This window comes from Helicoverpa armigera, chromosome 5, assembly GCF_030705265.1.
Source record: "Helicoverpa armigera isolate CAAS_96S chromosome 5, ASM3070526v1, whole genome shotgun sequence".
In the NCBI taxonomy this organism is placed as follows: Eukaryota; Metazoa; Arthropoda; class Insecta; order Lepidoptera; family Noctuidae; genus Helicoverpa; species Helicoverpa armigera.
This window is the reverse complement of record NC_087124.1, coordinates 2,772,355-2,788,419: the sequence shown is the minus strand read 5'-3', so window position 1 is coordinate 2,788,419 and position 16,065 is coordinate 2,772,355. Positions and strand designations below refer to the sequence as shown.

The 16,065-nt window shown below is 34.5% G+C and overlaps 1 protein-coding gene across 4 annotated transcripts in view; it reads right to left on the bottom strand.

The window, feature by feature from the left end:
- The window catches only part of LOC110376590 (adenylyl cyclase 78C), a 135,124-nt gene that overhangs the window by 63,900 nt on the left and 55,159 nt on the right, over positions 1 to 16,065 (bottom strand). For 3 of the 4 annotated variants that reach the window (XM_064034919.1, XM_064034917.1, XM_064034920.1), the window contains exon 1: positions 5,084 to 5,305. The exons of the other annotated variant lie outside the window; for it this stretch is intronic. The gene's annotated coding sequence lies outside the window, so the exon portion shown is untranslated. Of the gene's footprint in view, positions 1 to 5,083; positions 5,306 to 16,065 lie in introns of those variants that run through there. 4 annotated transcript variants of the gene reach the window in all.

The window sequence follows — 16,065 nt, the reverse complement described above, 5'->3', positions numbered from 1 at the left end:
AGCGGCTTACGCGCTAAAATAATAGGCCTGTTAGACGAGTGACTGACACGGCGTCCGGTGCGTCCTAATTACCGTGTCTGGACAAAACGCTGCTTCTGAACTCGCCCTAATAAGTACTGCTGACTAAACTATACGCAGTTTTGTTGCGGCTTAGCGGGTCAATGTGACTTTTTCAATGTTAGCCTGTATTATAGAACTTGTAGCAGGTACCTTAGGATTGCAATATTAGGTTCATTTGATGTAAGTCTTTTTTAATGGGATATCATCAAATGAGCCCTCCCGCTGTGGGTGCAGCGTGAAGGAGTGTCAGACTCTTACTGACTAAAACCCACCATGTTCCTTCTTAAACCCTTTATGTACCAGGGCGACGGTAACTCTTTCGACAATCCTGCAGCCCCGATTTGATGTAGGTAAGGTCTAAAAGTTGGTTTATTTAGTACGGTTTTTAATAAAAGTGCTACAGGATTTTTGATTAAGCTATCTCGTTCGATCGCATGTAGGGTTCCGAGAACTCATAACCCGGATTGGACGTTGTTGGTTTTTGTTGTGGCCGTTTTTTTGGATTGTGGATCGTTACTGCAAAAAGGTTCGATACTCTTCAGCCGATATTTAAAATACGTTTTAACTAGTGGTTGTATCCAATATTGAATCCATCTGATGTCTAGTTGCTTACAAGAGAATTTGACATTAGCCCCCATACAGGTAATGTAAACATCCTATCTCTAGGAAGCAAAACCATCGATAGATTAAATATTGGGAACGGTCCTACGTGTATTGTGCAAGATAACTAGTAGGTGTAGTAGGTAAGGTGTCAGTATTAGAGCAGGCATCCTCACTCTGCCAAAACTGGCAACAAACACGGCGTGATAGCGAATTCACATGTAAGTCTTCATTCATAAAGCTATAAATAGAAGCAGATTTCGTGTGCCAATTTTTTGTTCGGTTACTAACTGTGTTACCTTACTACCCTGTAACCATCTATCTGTACTACTTACTTTTACTCTGGCATCTTTTAATATTTAAATCAATTAAGACATGGTGTAAATATTGGTACAAAACGAATGACTTATCTATTTTTGATATTAACAACCCTTTGACTTACGTTCACATTTTGATCATAGATTTTTTAAGGAACTAGGTAAAAACAAATAATCTTATTATTACCCTGTTCAAGACAGAGGAGGGATAACCAAATAACTCAAAAATTAAGAAGAATAGGGAGTATTTATCCGTGAAAATTAAGTACTTCGTTCAAGTAGTTCAAGATGCAACAAAGCCGCGGATAAAGTGAACCACTGACCTATAAGTAGGTACGAAAGTAGCCGACGTTTAACTTCCTAAACATAATTCCACGTGAGTCATTAGTCACGGTCGCCAGTAATACGAGCTGCCTCACAAACGTGCTAGAATCGCCTAGTTTACAAAACATTAGACGCGACCGATATCGATAGAAAAATGTGTTTTTGAGGTACATTTTTCATGATACGTAGAAGTACACTTTTTACCCGACTGCAAAGAAGACTTATATCTTTCACGTGTGTTATGTTTGATGTCAAATTATACTATACCTTATTTTATTGTGCTTTTGTTTAACCATTTCAAAAGTGGCGTATACATAGAATAGGACAATGAGAGTGAAGGAATAGTGAGTGTACCTGTGTCTGCGCAAATGCTTGTGTGCTATAATATGTCCTGCGCAGTTGGCTAGTCTCCTTACATGAGAACAGCCGCCGGAGCTGACAATCGGCTAGAAGGACATCATCATCATCACATAGAAAAGAATAGACAGGAAACTTCATTTTATGAATGTTTGTTGGAATCCCTAAGTAAGTAGTGACTGTTGCTAACTTATGGTTATTTGCCATTGTAAAGACAATAGCGAGCCTGTAAGCCGTAGGTACTATACCTTCCAAATTGGATGAAGGTGAAAGGAAATAGTCTCCATTACGAAGGTTCACTCTGTTATTGAAAACCGTATGAATGAAAGTGCTTGTATTTTTAAATCTCGTACACAGACATAAAGACGTTATGGAGGACTACGTTTTGATGGATGAAGAGTCATCAAGCCATCATCAAGCATTACTATGTCTTGTCATACACATGGAAAAGACGACGAATTCATTATGCACTTTCTCAGGGAACAATGAACGAATCGTCATGGCGTAATTCGACACGCCATGCATTTCGGGCTAAAAGCCAAAACCACGAACAAGTTATATGAAGCGAAACGGCGCCTATTTTATGTATCATTAAAGTATTGGGTTTAAATGATATTTTCCCGTGAATTGTAATTTTAAATGTTGCATATTATCCAAATGATTCAACACCATGACGTAATCCTGTAGTTATTTAGTTGTAAATTATCTTACAAGTTGTAGTTTGTCGATAATTCATAACGGCATAAATCATAGTCACGTAGTGTTATAATTATCATGTCCTCATTATGAGTAGCACGTTATTTTAAGTAAATAAATATGTATGTTCTTATTATATTCATATTAAATTCTAGTATAGTAATATCTAGTGACATTTTTACATTAAAAAAAATAGTCTCGCCTAGGTACCTAATTACATAAATTCATAGTTTTTACTCGATGGGTGGCAAAACAAAGTTCCTTGACTATCAGAAAAAAGACAAATTACTCACAGTTCCTCAAAATAAATAAATACGACCAATAAGTCATACTTAATAATAAAGCCACGGAACTGACCTAATCTGACGACAAAAGTACCGCATCCATTGTCATGCAGCGCAAAATAGAATCAATGATTAATGGACCAGGAAACTTAAAAAGACGTGACCAAGCAAAAAACCCCTCAATGGCTGCGAATAGTAAAATCCGAGAAACAAGTAGGTAACAAGTCTTCGGAATTCCTGACGAGTGCAGAAGAACTTGTTTGTCTATGCCTCGCTATGTAAACATCTTGTAAAGGTCGGTAACTAAGTTTATTCTCTTTGGTCGGTGCATACGAGATGCATTAATGTAAATAAATCAAAAGGACATTGACAGTACTGGAAGTTCCCTGAAGCGAGGTTTTAAACATCATCTTTTGTATCGATAAACAGTATAAAATTGTTTGCTGTTAACACCCACAAAACCAGTGTGACAACCCCACGCAATGCCGCGCGGAAAATCCGCTAGTGTCAAAGCGCTCATATAGCAATCATTGTTAAAATTTTATGTCAGAGGCCGTCACGCGGATTTAAGACTCGTTTTAAGAGAAAGTTTGACTCTAGGACTTGTTAGGTTAGTAAAACAATTAATGCAAAATGTACAGAATCCAGTTTCTGTACGAAAGACAATATTGGTGCTATTAAGATTGCCACGTTATTCCTCACAAAACTGGATTATTTTATAAATATCACCAAACCGGTTCAGACATCTCAGCCTGTTTGTTACGGTAAAACCCTATATTTCCGTCCTCCGTGGTAAATCCACAGATTCGATAAAATGTTAAACAATAGTAAGTATGGATAGGTGTCATTCTGCGGAAGGTAGGTTCCAGAATTTGAAAGTCAAAATAAGATATCCGATGTGGAATATCGATGTCTAACTATATGAGCTTTATCGATTCTATAGAAGATTATATGTCACGGAGTTTGTTTTATGATAATCTTGGTAAGTACATCTTGATATGATCCTGATCTCATCGAAAGTATGGGCATAGAATACTCATCCTCCGAACTTTTTTCCCAACTATGTTGGGGTTGGCTGCCAGTCTAATCGGGTGTAGCTGAATACCAGCGCTTTACAAGGAGCGACTGAAGGGCATAGTATACTATTGTTAGAGAATAGAAAGTGAACCTGTGTCTGTCAAAAGGCTTGTGAGCACTATATGAACTGCGTAGCTGATCTTTTTAGAAAGAACAACCAACGTGACCGACAATCTTTGCACCATTATTATTAGGTATTAGGTACATCATAAAACCCAACTTCTAAATAATTTTGTTTACGTATGTATTGAATTATTGATTGAAGTAATATGAATTCCAAGAGTTTATTGACACTAAATAATGAGTGGGTCTAAACAAATCCTACGGGGACTTCCGTGCGACTATACCTCATGCCATATTGTACCTACGTAACAATTAATTGTTAGAACAACATGTCATTTTTATAGCATTTTAATCGTTTAATATTCAGAGCAGTGTGTTAGTTGGCAAAATTAAAATTTCCATCTAAATTGAAGACTTTATCATGTCTTGGTTTTTATTATTACTACTTAAGATTAACATTAACAACTAAGACTAGATTAAGATTACCATTTTTTTAAACGTATTTTCAATATTATAGTTGGCTCTTGAAATTAAAAACTGTACCATATTTTATTTAACTTGACATCTTAATAGATAATCGTAGGTAAATAATCAATGAAGAATTCTTCTAGAATCTGGACTTTAAACGTTTTTTTTATACTAGTAGCAAGTTGTTGAGTTGTCAGGCTTGCAGAAAAGTGGGCCTAAAAGATTTCCAAAAACGAAATGTCAATAAAGGAAGGAAGGTAAACTTAAAATAATAATATAAATTGATGATTACCTACTTATGTGTATGCGGAAACAAACGGCTATCCTCAATGGAGTTGAAATACGAAAGATCCTAGTTGTAACCCGGAAAAGAGTGCATAACTTACTGACGAATTAACAACATTTTTGATATTTTTGTTTGATTTAGTGTGCTTTCCGACATAAAAAATCTGTAGACTCTGTAAATAAAATCCGAAGCCAGCAGTATTTTTTCTACGAAAGCACTATAAAACATAGGGCCGGCAAGAATTTCAGGCATGGAATTTATTTTCCATTTCCCTAACCGAAATCGCGGGAAACCTCAGTATATGTATATATTTTAATTTTAAGAAAGAAAAAACGTTCTCTTTTCTAAATATTGCTACAGTATGCTTATTAAGTATTCCGTAATAATACAAGGATGTATCGCAACGGAATATCATTTTTATTTCGTCACTTTTCCTTTTACTGATAAATATGTATTAATCCGTCGATGGTCACAGTTTTTATATTACATTTTATTTATAGAATAATTACTTAAATGATCGATACTTATTTACATATAAAAAGTTCACTTACTTTTACTCCACATTAAGAAAAAGTTTTCCAGCTGTTTTCCAAATCGATACCAAAATCAAAATGAAATCCAAAATCCAAAGAAAACAATTCTTTTTTCACTTTCCAACTCACAAAAACACATCACTCAATAACAAACCAAATTAAAACAATTTCTCACTTATTTTTAACACAATATTAGTTCGTAAACTTTGTTTGATCTCGCGTTAGATGGCGTTAGCACGCACGTGCATCCCAGCCGACCACGAAGGCTACACTGAGTGAGTTCACTCTCAGATCTATCCATTCTACTAAGTAAGGCTTACTAGCCTGATAACAGGTACTGGATAACTGTAAATAAGTTAATAGAGATATATTTTTTATTATGTGCATCATCCACGTAGTTTAAAATAAAGTAGATTCCCGATGTCTTTTTGTCTTCCTGGCCCTATGTATGCTTGAATGAGGAAGGATTAAGTATATAACTCAAACTTGTGTGAAGCCGGGGCGGGCCACTAATACGTAATATATGTACATATATGACGATATATATGTATTTGGTAAATATAAAAGTTGTGACAGTTTTTTTCTTGAGAGTCAATCATCCGATTGGCTGATGAGAATCTATGTTGAGGTAAAATGGAAAATGCACACACATCCTAAATTAAAAAAATAAACTTTTAATTTCCAAGAATAAATATTTAATTCCGCTATTTTATTCATGAGTTCGCGAGAATCCAAATACTTAATACACGGTAACATATAATATCTTCGACACTAATCTGGTTTCCGATTATGTCATTCCAATTAGGATTTCCCACTGTCAGGTAATAAAAGTATACACAGTAAAGTCCAAGGTTTTGTATAAATACTATAGTAACCTAAATAGCGTATCAGCAATATAGAACAATAGTTATTTTCCATGTACTTAAAGGGTTCATTTATTGCTGGATATACCTATGTATATAGATATTGAATAATAACGCCTATATTTACATATATTGATGTCTATAAATGAGGAATTATGACGTAGCAAATGATTCATTGCAAAGAAGTATATTCATCGGATTTATGTTAAGAAATTCTTGAGAAGACCAACTGTTCAAAACATTCGATACTCCTTACTTTATCTCTACGTTACACATGATATCGTAAATTATGAAAACAAAAATGACTCCTGTGACCAAACCACTGAACGGATTAGGTATATTTTTTACAAATCGCTTTAGAATATCTTAAAGTATATGTGATACGATTTAATGTGATTAGGTACGACACACCCGATATATATCCCGTAACAACACGGTAGAATAGAATTGTTCTAGGCGTGCAATGCTTTATGAGTCGCGCGTAATAAAACCGAGCAGAAAACCGCTGGTGTAAAACCGCTTTTAATGTTGAGTATTAAGTTTTAAGCGAGACTAATGAACTGTCCAACATTATGAAGCAATAAAAACAAATGATTTTAAAATGGCGCCGATTAGAATGCATCTCGCGAGTTAAGTGCAGCGGATAACAAATTGTATGAACATACTGTGAAGTGAGATAAATTAATTTTCGAACGATGACTCTTATTATTAGGTCGAAAAACAATTGACTGTAGAATTCAACTAGTACTGTTACGGGCTGCGATTTTTTTTTAAGCAAAAGTATATTCTGGGACCTAGACTGTTTGTAGTCTTAATTTTAAGGACATTAAGGTTTCTGGGTTTTGAGTTTATTGAGTTGAGTTTGATTATACTATTCTCCCCACATTTTTTACATCAGGAAATGTTTAGTGAGTTTAAGAAAAGAAAGCATTTTAGAAGTGAATACTTATTGAGAAGAGAAAAGCCATTCATCTTTGTCCGCACTTACTAACCAATGCCTTAAATCTTGAATGAACGATTGGTTCGTGATTACTTTTTCTTTTTTACTTTAAAGTTCAGCTATCAATCTTTTATTTTTAAATTGATTCAATTAAATAAATGCTTCGATCAATTAATTTGCTAAAATTAAGAACTTTCCACGACATTAAGGTTCCGAAAATCTGATATCCTTTGAAGTAATCCTATAAGTTACAATTTTGGGACCCTCACTGGCAGACTGTGGTCATCAGGTATATTGGAGATTAAGAAGGCCTAAGGAGGCTCATTCTCGGGTCACTAACTTGCCAAATTCAGTTTAACCTTAGATAGCACAATACATTTAATCTCTAGTTAAGACTGGGTTCAAATTAACGGTTAAGGTTTATGAACAACCTTAATTATATATTGTTCTGCCTAATAATGTAAATATATAAAGAATGTTTATGGTTGTGTGTGATAATAAAGATACAAAATATTACGTCGTTAAAGTTTTTAGTGGAGGTCAAATAAGAGAAAGGAGGCTGAAAACAAATGATCTTTATGGCCTCAAAAACAACACATGTCAGAATTGTTAGTTCATACTGACCTCAGCCAACGGTTTCACTCGTGTTCTGTGGGAACTATTTAACGAACACCCGGATAAAAGTAGTCTTTATTGATAGCTGTCTAAAACTGAAAGATTTTTTCAGGCCAGTCGTTTCTGAGATTAGTGCATTCAACCAAACAAACGCTTCAACTTTCTAATGTTTAGTATAGGTTGGGTTCCAATTTATAGCCATTAGATAACTTTTCGAAATGAAAGTTACAGTTCTTCCAGCAACATAACTGCAGTTCGATACCATTAGATTTATTACAGGCACGTGCGCATCACTATAGATATATCGATAATGAGCATTTTATCGATAATATTATCTTTGTCAAGGGCCCTCGTGCAGCACTACTCAGGGTCGATCGGAACTGTACTTGAAAGTGAGGCACTATGATTAAAGTTCCATTTATTTTTTGATAAAAATGTGTATTATATAAGCAAACTTTTTAGATGTATGATAATCATGTTTGTGCCAGTTTTAACGTGCTTTTATTAAGTCGACAATCGAATATATTTCATTACCTAGGTATACTTCCTATTTCGTAACTTTTCTAAGTATAGGTATTGACACATTATGAGGAAACCTGGAATTTAAATCTGAAATCGCCAATTCACCTTTAGAAAGTATTTTGATAAATGCACATTCCTTCTGTGTATGAGAAAAGGTCTGTGCCCCATTGGGACAGTAAAAAGTCAGATGATGATATAAATATACATTTTACTGGAACTACGCACAATAGAAAGAATGGAGCCAGATCAAGAGCATGCATTTACAGTAGTTTGGCACTTTTCCTAACCAAATTATTTCCATGAAAACACTCGTAGAGCAGTATTTCGGTATTTTTCATAAATAATATAATAGGTGGGGATAGCATGAGCATTCACTCCTCTGACTTAAATGCACCCTTACACAAATACGTGCATACTAAAGTTAGCTAAAACCTTACCGTAACGAGAACCACACAAGCATTTTGCAAGCTAAGACGCAAAATACCGCTGGTGTAAATCAACATAGTTTGTTCAGAAGCAGAGTTTCATGAACAAACATTATTTCAGAAAGTCTTGGTTTAATATCGGTGTCAATGACCTCATTACATAAAGGGTGCATAACATATTGTTACATGGGTGGGTATTTGATATTGCTTTTTTCATTCGACTATGTGACGAAGCCCAAAAGGAAATTGATGACAGTAAGATAAATCTGTGTGTGTGTGAGTCTGTTTGTATGTGTGTTGTTTGTTATATATTTTCACAGTAAGTTATCTAAACTTATATTAACGTGACATGGTCCTATGTTGCCTATGTAGTTACCAAAATTATAAACTAATTTTTGTAGTTTTATCGTATCGTAGGTAACAGTGCGACGGACGGAGTATTGTTTAAATAAGCATGAAGTGTCAATAACCATTGTATAAATTCTTAGGTATATTTTTATTATAATTATTATATTTCGTTCAAACCCTGCAAAGTTATGTTCTATACCTACATTTATTATATGTTACAATGCACCTTTTAAACTATTTATTCTGTACCACGATCATACTCGTAATACAACAAAGTAGGATAGATGGAGAGATACTCTAAGCTTACAAATATTGTCACTCAAGCGTACCTAGTAGGTAAGCAGGTATCTAGAGGTAGTACTTGTGCCTACCTTATAAGCGTGATCGAACAAACGACCCATTTAATTTTCAGCACGACTTACACCCAATGAGGCGTCGGAGCGCATCGGCGCGACTCAAATTTTACAACAAAAAATGTCAAGGTCCATCCCACGCTAAGTTTTCCGGTTTTTGGTCATATTAAACCTTTTTTCTTCCCATTCATTGATCACAAAGTATACCTACAGGTACGCGCGATGGTGAGCTATGTTATGCTATATGTAGAGACCCCATGACATTTAATACGCCTACAAATATTCGGTTCATGAAAGAAAACCCATAACGTCATGCGTTCCGAATTGAAAGGTGGAGACCAATTTTATTTTAATTTAATTTTAATAATTGATATTAAAAAAAACCGTTCAGCTTCTTTGCAAATAATTATTGAATAAATCACATGCATTTGTGTTCTTGTAAATATGTATTAGAGATTTTGTAATTATCCACGCGTTTCAGACTTATTTATTTACAGAAAGCATTAGCATATTTCAACGTCACTATTACATTTCCGAAGTCCTATACTGCACTACATACTGAATTTTTTAGGTATAACTAGGATCAATCACCTCACTATTAATTCCCAAAAATCAAAACATTTCTTTACACAAACGTTCTGAACGTTTTCATTGAAACTCTCGCTCCAATAAGTCGGTTCTTGGAACCCTGTGTGGTATGTCAGAACTAAAGGAGGCTTTATTCAGATTCTATCTTTACAGTGTTGGCAACGTTGTTGATTGTACGAAGTGGTAGGCCTACAAGCCGGCTTAGCTTAGGCCGTGCAGGTCGATGTTCAAAGGAAGTGATTAGAGCCTACTCGAATAAGTGAGGTGCTGCGCTGAGCAATGTAGGGAATTGCATGTGTGTAAGTGGGTTTGGAATAGTTAAGCATTATAGAAGGTGTCGCATATCGTGTTTATACTTACAACTAACTGAAAAATGCTAAGTCACATTGATTGCAATCTGTCAATGATAACTTTTTGCTCTAACGAAAGGCAATAGAAAATGTGCCATGGTTATGCATAGTTATAGGATGTAGTCGCATGAGTCTATTCATCATAAGGGTAAGCAGCGTTTGGCGTGGTCGGTCCTTGAATGGGCACCTAACCATCTTGACATGAGCATCCAGCTACTCCGTTTTTCAGGAGGCTCGTTACTGCGTTCCAGCTATCATTGGAACATCTTTCTTACTTATTACGGTCAGTTGTTACATACTCCAAAAAAGTCTGACAACCATGGGGAGATCACAGAGGCAGTCACTCCATATAAAACTACACACTGGTACTGAGCTGCTGAGACTTGAACCCCAACATAGTTGAAAAAAGGCTAGGCAGATGATATGATAAGATAACTCGAATCAAACGACAAAGTAATCTAACTTACTCTTAAGTTAATACCACCCTTAGAACATACAAAGTTGCTACCGGGACGTCTATAACACGGCTAACGGTAACATTAATGAATAATGCATTGTAATTAACATAAAGTGATTACCTCCGCAATTTGACGGCATAATCAACGTCATTGTTTGCGGGAGATTAACTTCCCATTCCACATGAATTTTGTAATTAACTTGTATTAATTAGGTATACTTATTTTGGTGGTTTATATTTATTTTTTTGTGAATTTGATGCTCTTGTTACTTTTTACTGACTGTCAAAAAGGGTTATGTTTTGTCAATTTAACATCATCAAATTAATTACTGTTAAAAGATCCCCCAAAAGTTACTGTACAATGAAATAAATAGAAAATCACTTAAAAATATACGAAGCTCCTAATATACCAGCACGTTTTACATGAAACTATTTTACGTAGAAAACATGTTTAATAATAAAATTATCTTTCTCCGTATTAGACAAAGTTCAGAATTTCTTAGCCATAGACTCACAACCACAGGATACGAAACCCACATCGCGTTTAAAAAATAATTGTCAGCAGTAAAATTTAATTCTTTTTAGCAATTTCCTTATCTTTTTCAACTTCTGCCAAAATAAAAGTGGTGATAAAGTTTAAATCACAGATCTACAAAACCATAAATTATTAAAGCGATCGAAGACGGAAAGGAAAGTGTGAAAAAGTGATAAGCGTTACTTTCTCCCCTCGTTGTCCAAAACTTTCTCGATTGGAACTTGGAATCATTTATTTAATGACAAGCTTTTTCCTCCAGTTGCACTGACATCCCGATGCTTATTTCAGAGTGAAAAGGATTGAAAGTTCTTTGTTCGGTTCATGGCTATTAACACCATCGAAAAAAGGTTTCATGTACAGATATACATACAGTTATTATTTTATTACTTACTAACCACCCGCGTACCGTAGGAACTATAACCCGTACCGGGATAAAATATAGCCTACTGATGTTACTTGCAAAGAGTTTAGCTTGTAGCTTCCCAATAGTGTAATTCTTTCTTTCTTTCTTTTTTCCTTTTAAATAGCTGCAGTAGTTTTTAGTTTATCCATTACAGACAACCCAACAAAAATACTTCCTCCTATTATCGTTAAGATTGCATTTCTTATCCAGTGGTGAACGACTCTAAGTTAGAACTACGTAAACAGTGTGATGTATGAGCTTTCTTCTACTATAAATAATAGTCAGAACAATCTTGTTTTCTATTAAGTTGTTTGTTCTAAGTTCGCTTTGTTAGACACTTTTGTTTGTCGAATTTCAACGTTTTATGGATATTTATGTGAGTCTTTTATGATGTAATATAGTTAATGTTCATAACACCTTTCTCTTATACATATGTATAATACCTTCTTATTTACCCTTAAAATACGGCGATCATCCTTACACGAATCATCAATATTTTCAGCAGATTCATTGCGTGGAAGAGTGAAAACCTTTTTATTGACACAAAGTTTTGCATTGTTTGCAGCTCTGTGCAATGTATTAATCAGTCCTCGACAAGCTGAGCAGTTTCAGCGAATGTCCAAATTGTTTACCTGAAACAAAAAGTGTAATATTAAAAGGTATTGTAGTAAGTGCGAACTTCTAAGTAGGAATGACATAGCAATATTACCGGTCCTTTCCGATATTTTATAACCGAGTTTACACCTACCGAAAAATATTACTACCTCTATATACCTTAACAGTATGTATTATCTCGCCATCAAACGTAAAAATTTGGCGAGTTTAGACTTAAGAACTGTATGTAATTATTAAAATTTCAATAAAAAAGAACTATTTTATACCAAAGAAAAAAACTGATTTCCTTGAAATCATGCGGTCAGAGCCACAAACAAAAGCTCGTTGCATATACGTACTTAACTATAGGTATGTTCCCGCATTTAAAACCACCGTACCAACACGAAGACAAATATTGTCCGAGGCTTAATTAACTCTCACTTTGAGTGAAACATTTACACAGCACATCTGACCGTAGGTAATCGTTTACGAAAAACCTTTTAATTGTTGACAAAAATAATGGTAGATATAACTGTGGATATAATTATAGACCGGGAATATGATATCAGACTTAAAATTAAGATTTGTTGTATTAGAACACTCAAGAATATCTATACTATCTGACGTTCTCGACAATTCCTTCTGTTTATGAAAGACTAGCCGTTTTCCCGCGGTTTCACCCGCATCCCGTGGTAACTACTGCCCGTACCGGGATAAAATATAGCCTATGTTACTCGTGGATAATGTAGCTTTCGATTGGTGAAAGAATTTTTAAAAACCGTCCAGTAGTTTTTGAGCCTATTCATTACAACCAAACAAACAAACAAAGTTTTCTATTAGAATAGAAAATGCTTAATTAAAACGCTGAAATATCATTAAAATTTTAACATACACTGAGCTGAGTTTGGTTGTTTGAAATCTCAGGAACTATATACTTAAGTATCATAGTTACTCCAAGCCCGCTTTGAAAAATTATTTCAGTGTGAGATGGTCCATTTATTAAAGTAAGCTATTATAGATAGGCGTTTTGTTTGTCCATATAATATAAATATTGTGTATTCGTGTTGTACTAACATAGTTTATAAGTACAATTGTTACTAACACTATGAGTCCTGTTGCTCGAAATAAATGTTTAAATAAAAAAAAAATATAGGTTTTATCCTAGTCACGGCGATTCCTGATGATCAGGAAACAATACTGAAAACTTGACCTAATTCCTTTTGTCTCAACGCGTTAACTTTAAAAATGCTTGCAGAATCAGGTACAAGAAAAGTTCCCTATTCATTGGTATTCGTTACACGTGTAACAGTACTGCGGCTAGCAATAGAACCTTCTGTTCAGTATGCTAAATCTGAAAAAGTGCTGTATTTCCTTGGAGCAAAATGATTTAAATTGCGTTTGGTGAAACTGAGATAGAATGATTAGATACCTAAGTTTATCAATTTTTTTATGCAATGTGGAGTGGAAGGGTAAAATAGTAGAATAGAATGCGTTTTTCATTATTTCTATTTCGATAACAAATGTGCTTTAATAGATATTCTTCTTCCTGCCCTTTTCCCCTAGTTATTTGGAGTCGGTGCAATATGTTTTCCGCTTCCATTCCTCTCTGTCAACCGTCATACCAACATCCAAATTTGAAGAGTGTGAATTCTTAATTATTTGAAAATATCTGAAAATTAATTATAATATACATTATAATATATAGGATAATTAATCTATCTTATCGGTGATCTACCTCTGCCTCTAGATACAAAAATAAAACTGTTTTTTTTTTTACACACTTAATTCTTAATTCAATTGCAAATTCCTTCTTGATTTGTTTGCTTGACGGCCAACTTGCAAGAAATTTCCAACTCTCTTGCTCAAGACACAGCATAAAATATCACTGAAAATGATCGATTTATTACACGAACCATACGTCAAACACATTTTCACATAATATCAGTATTCGGTAACGTATTTTCAGACTGCTGTATTTTTTAGCACTTTTTCACGCGACGTCTCTGGCAAAGATTTTTATTATAATATTGTTTTGCTCACTTTGATATATGATTATGATAATAGACCGAGATATTTGCGCTACAATTTTATTTTATAGAAATTGTTTTGCTTATTTGGCATAAAAGTTTATTATTTCTTTTTTTAGAGCAATACAATACTCTTTTTACGTTCTTTGTATCTTTTAGATATTCGCAATAATATTGTATAAAGGTCGAAGTACCTATGTTAAATTGATACACTGATAGATCATCCACGTCTTTGTCTTAATTAATTTTAATTGAAATATAATGTTTACATTTTGAATTCAGTACGTCTTGGCATATGTAATAACAAATACATAGTTTCTTGTAAAATACGAAGAGTTGGAAAAATAAGACGTGCTGCACCGCCCTCAAACAGTACTTTGAGCTAGGCAACTATAATGGCTTTAAATTATGTTCCAATCGTTTTGCTTACATTGGATTGTAGTCTAATCTAAATATAAACATCGTAGAACTTCTCATTTCCCTAACTCAGCGCCTCAAATAAAGCACAAATAAACACAGATTACTTGTGAAAAAGGAAAGAAGGAAGGCACACAAAATATTCACTTTACCCGAGTTGTGGGGCTGAATAAATGATTTGTTCGATACCTTATTTTGTATCGCAGTCGGCTTGATGTTTGGTTAAAAAGCTACAGATTGATTTACTAATGGAGTTTTGAATTAGAACAAAATAATCAACAGTTTTACTTTCTTATGAAAACATGTACGGTAAGCTCGTTCTACCATATCTTTCTGTGGGGTTACTCGTACATAAGAGTCCGACAGTTTATCTCACTGTGTGAAAATTGGAAGAAATTCATTTGATAATTTTCGGTTATGAAAATGAAAATACCCTGGTGAAAAAGTCGCTGGTATAGGTATATCAGTAGCCCTGTTTATCCTAAGCTGTTCCATCTGCATGACCATATTTGTTCACATTCAGCTCCATTTCTTCATTCTCCGTGTTGCATTAACTGTGTAAATAAGACTGGGATAGTCTTGAATTGATACGCGGTTTCCATGAGTAACGTTTTACTCCTTCCTTCGTGGATCTTTCTTTTAATTAAAGCTATTTGATGAAGGTTTGGAGGCAAAGTTTTGATGTATTTATGTCAAGGTGTGTGTGTGTTAAAAGCTTTTTGTTGGAAATCAGCTGATAATTTTCATCATCATTACATAATTTTTACTGTACCTACCTACATCCCAACTAACATAAAAAACTAGCGCCTTTATGGCAACTTTTCTCAAGTAGTATTTTCTTTTTAACCTGAATATCTTCAAACAACTCGATAGCTTGAAACAGTATAGCCTCTAGAAAACATTATCTGCCTAGCCAAGTCTATTGGGGTCGGCTTTCAGTATAACCGATATTAATAATCTTATAGCAAACAAAGTAAGCAAATTCCACCATATGAAAGTAATATAGACATAAAAAACCCTTAGCGATATATTTTGAAAGTAGCAACGTTTATTTAGCGACATAAAAATAGTTATACAAACATTTGTCCGCGACGTCGAAGTAAAGTGATATCCGATCCCAGTCGTACCTGGTGACGCACTCTGTTGGAAGTACCTACATATTAGAACGTTGATAACTAAGTCTATGTGTATCTTTTAGTAGGTGAAGCTAGTGCACCTTTTGTAAGTTCAAAGTGGGAAAACTGTTAGATATCTTTTAGGGTTCTGTGTCGAATGCGAAAAACCCTATTACCAAGATTTCGCTTCCATCTGGTGGGACTCTATTACTTCGATGTGCGTCCTGCTGTTACTAGGCTGTATCTCATGAATCGCGATAGTTAGGTAATTGTCAATTTCTCACTCATATTCCGCTGTTATTTTTGAAACCATCACACAAAGGGCGAATCTTAATAAGTTTTCGTAAAAAATCTCTTTCAAAATCGCTGATGCGAAAAATAAATCCTATTGCGTATAATAGAAAACACTAGGGGTTTTCGGAGCCTTTTTTAAAATCCAAAGGGGTAC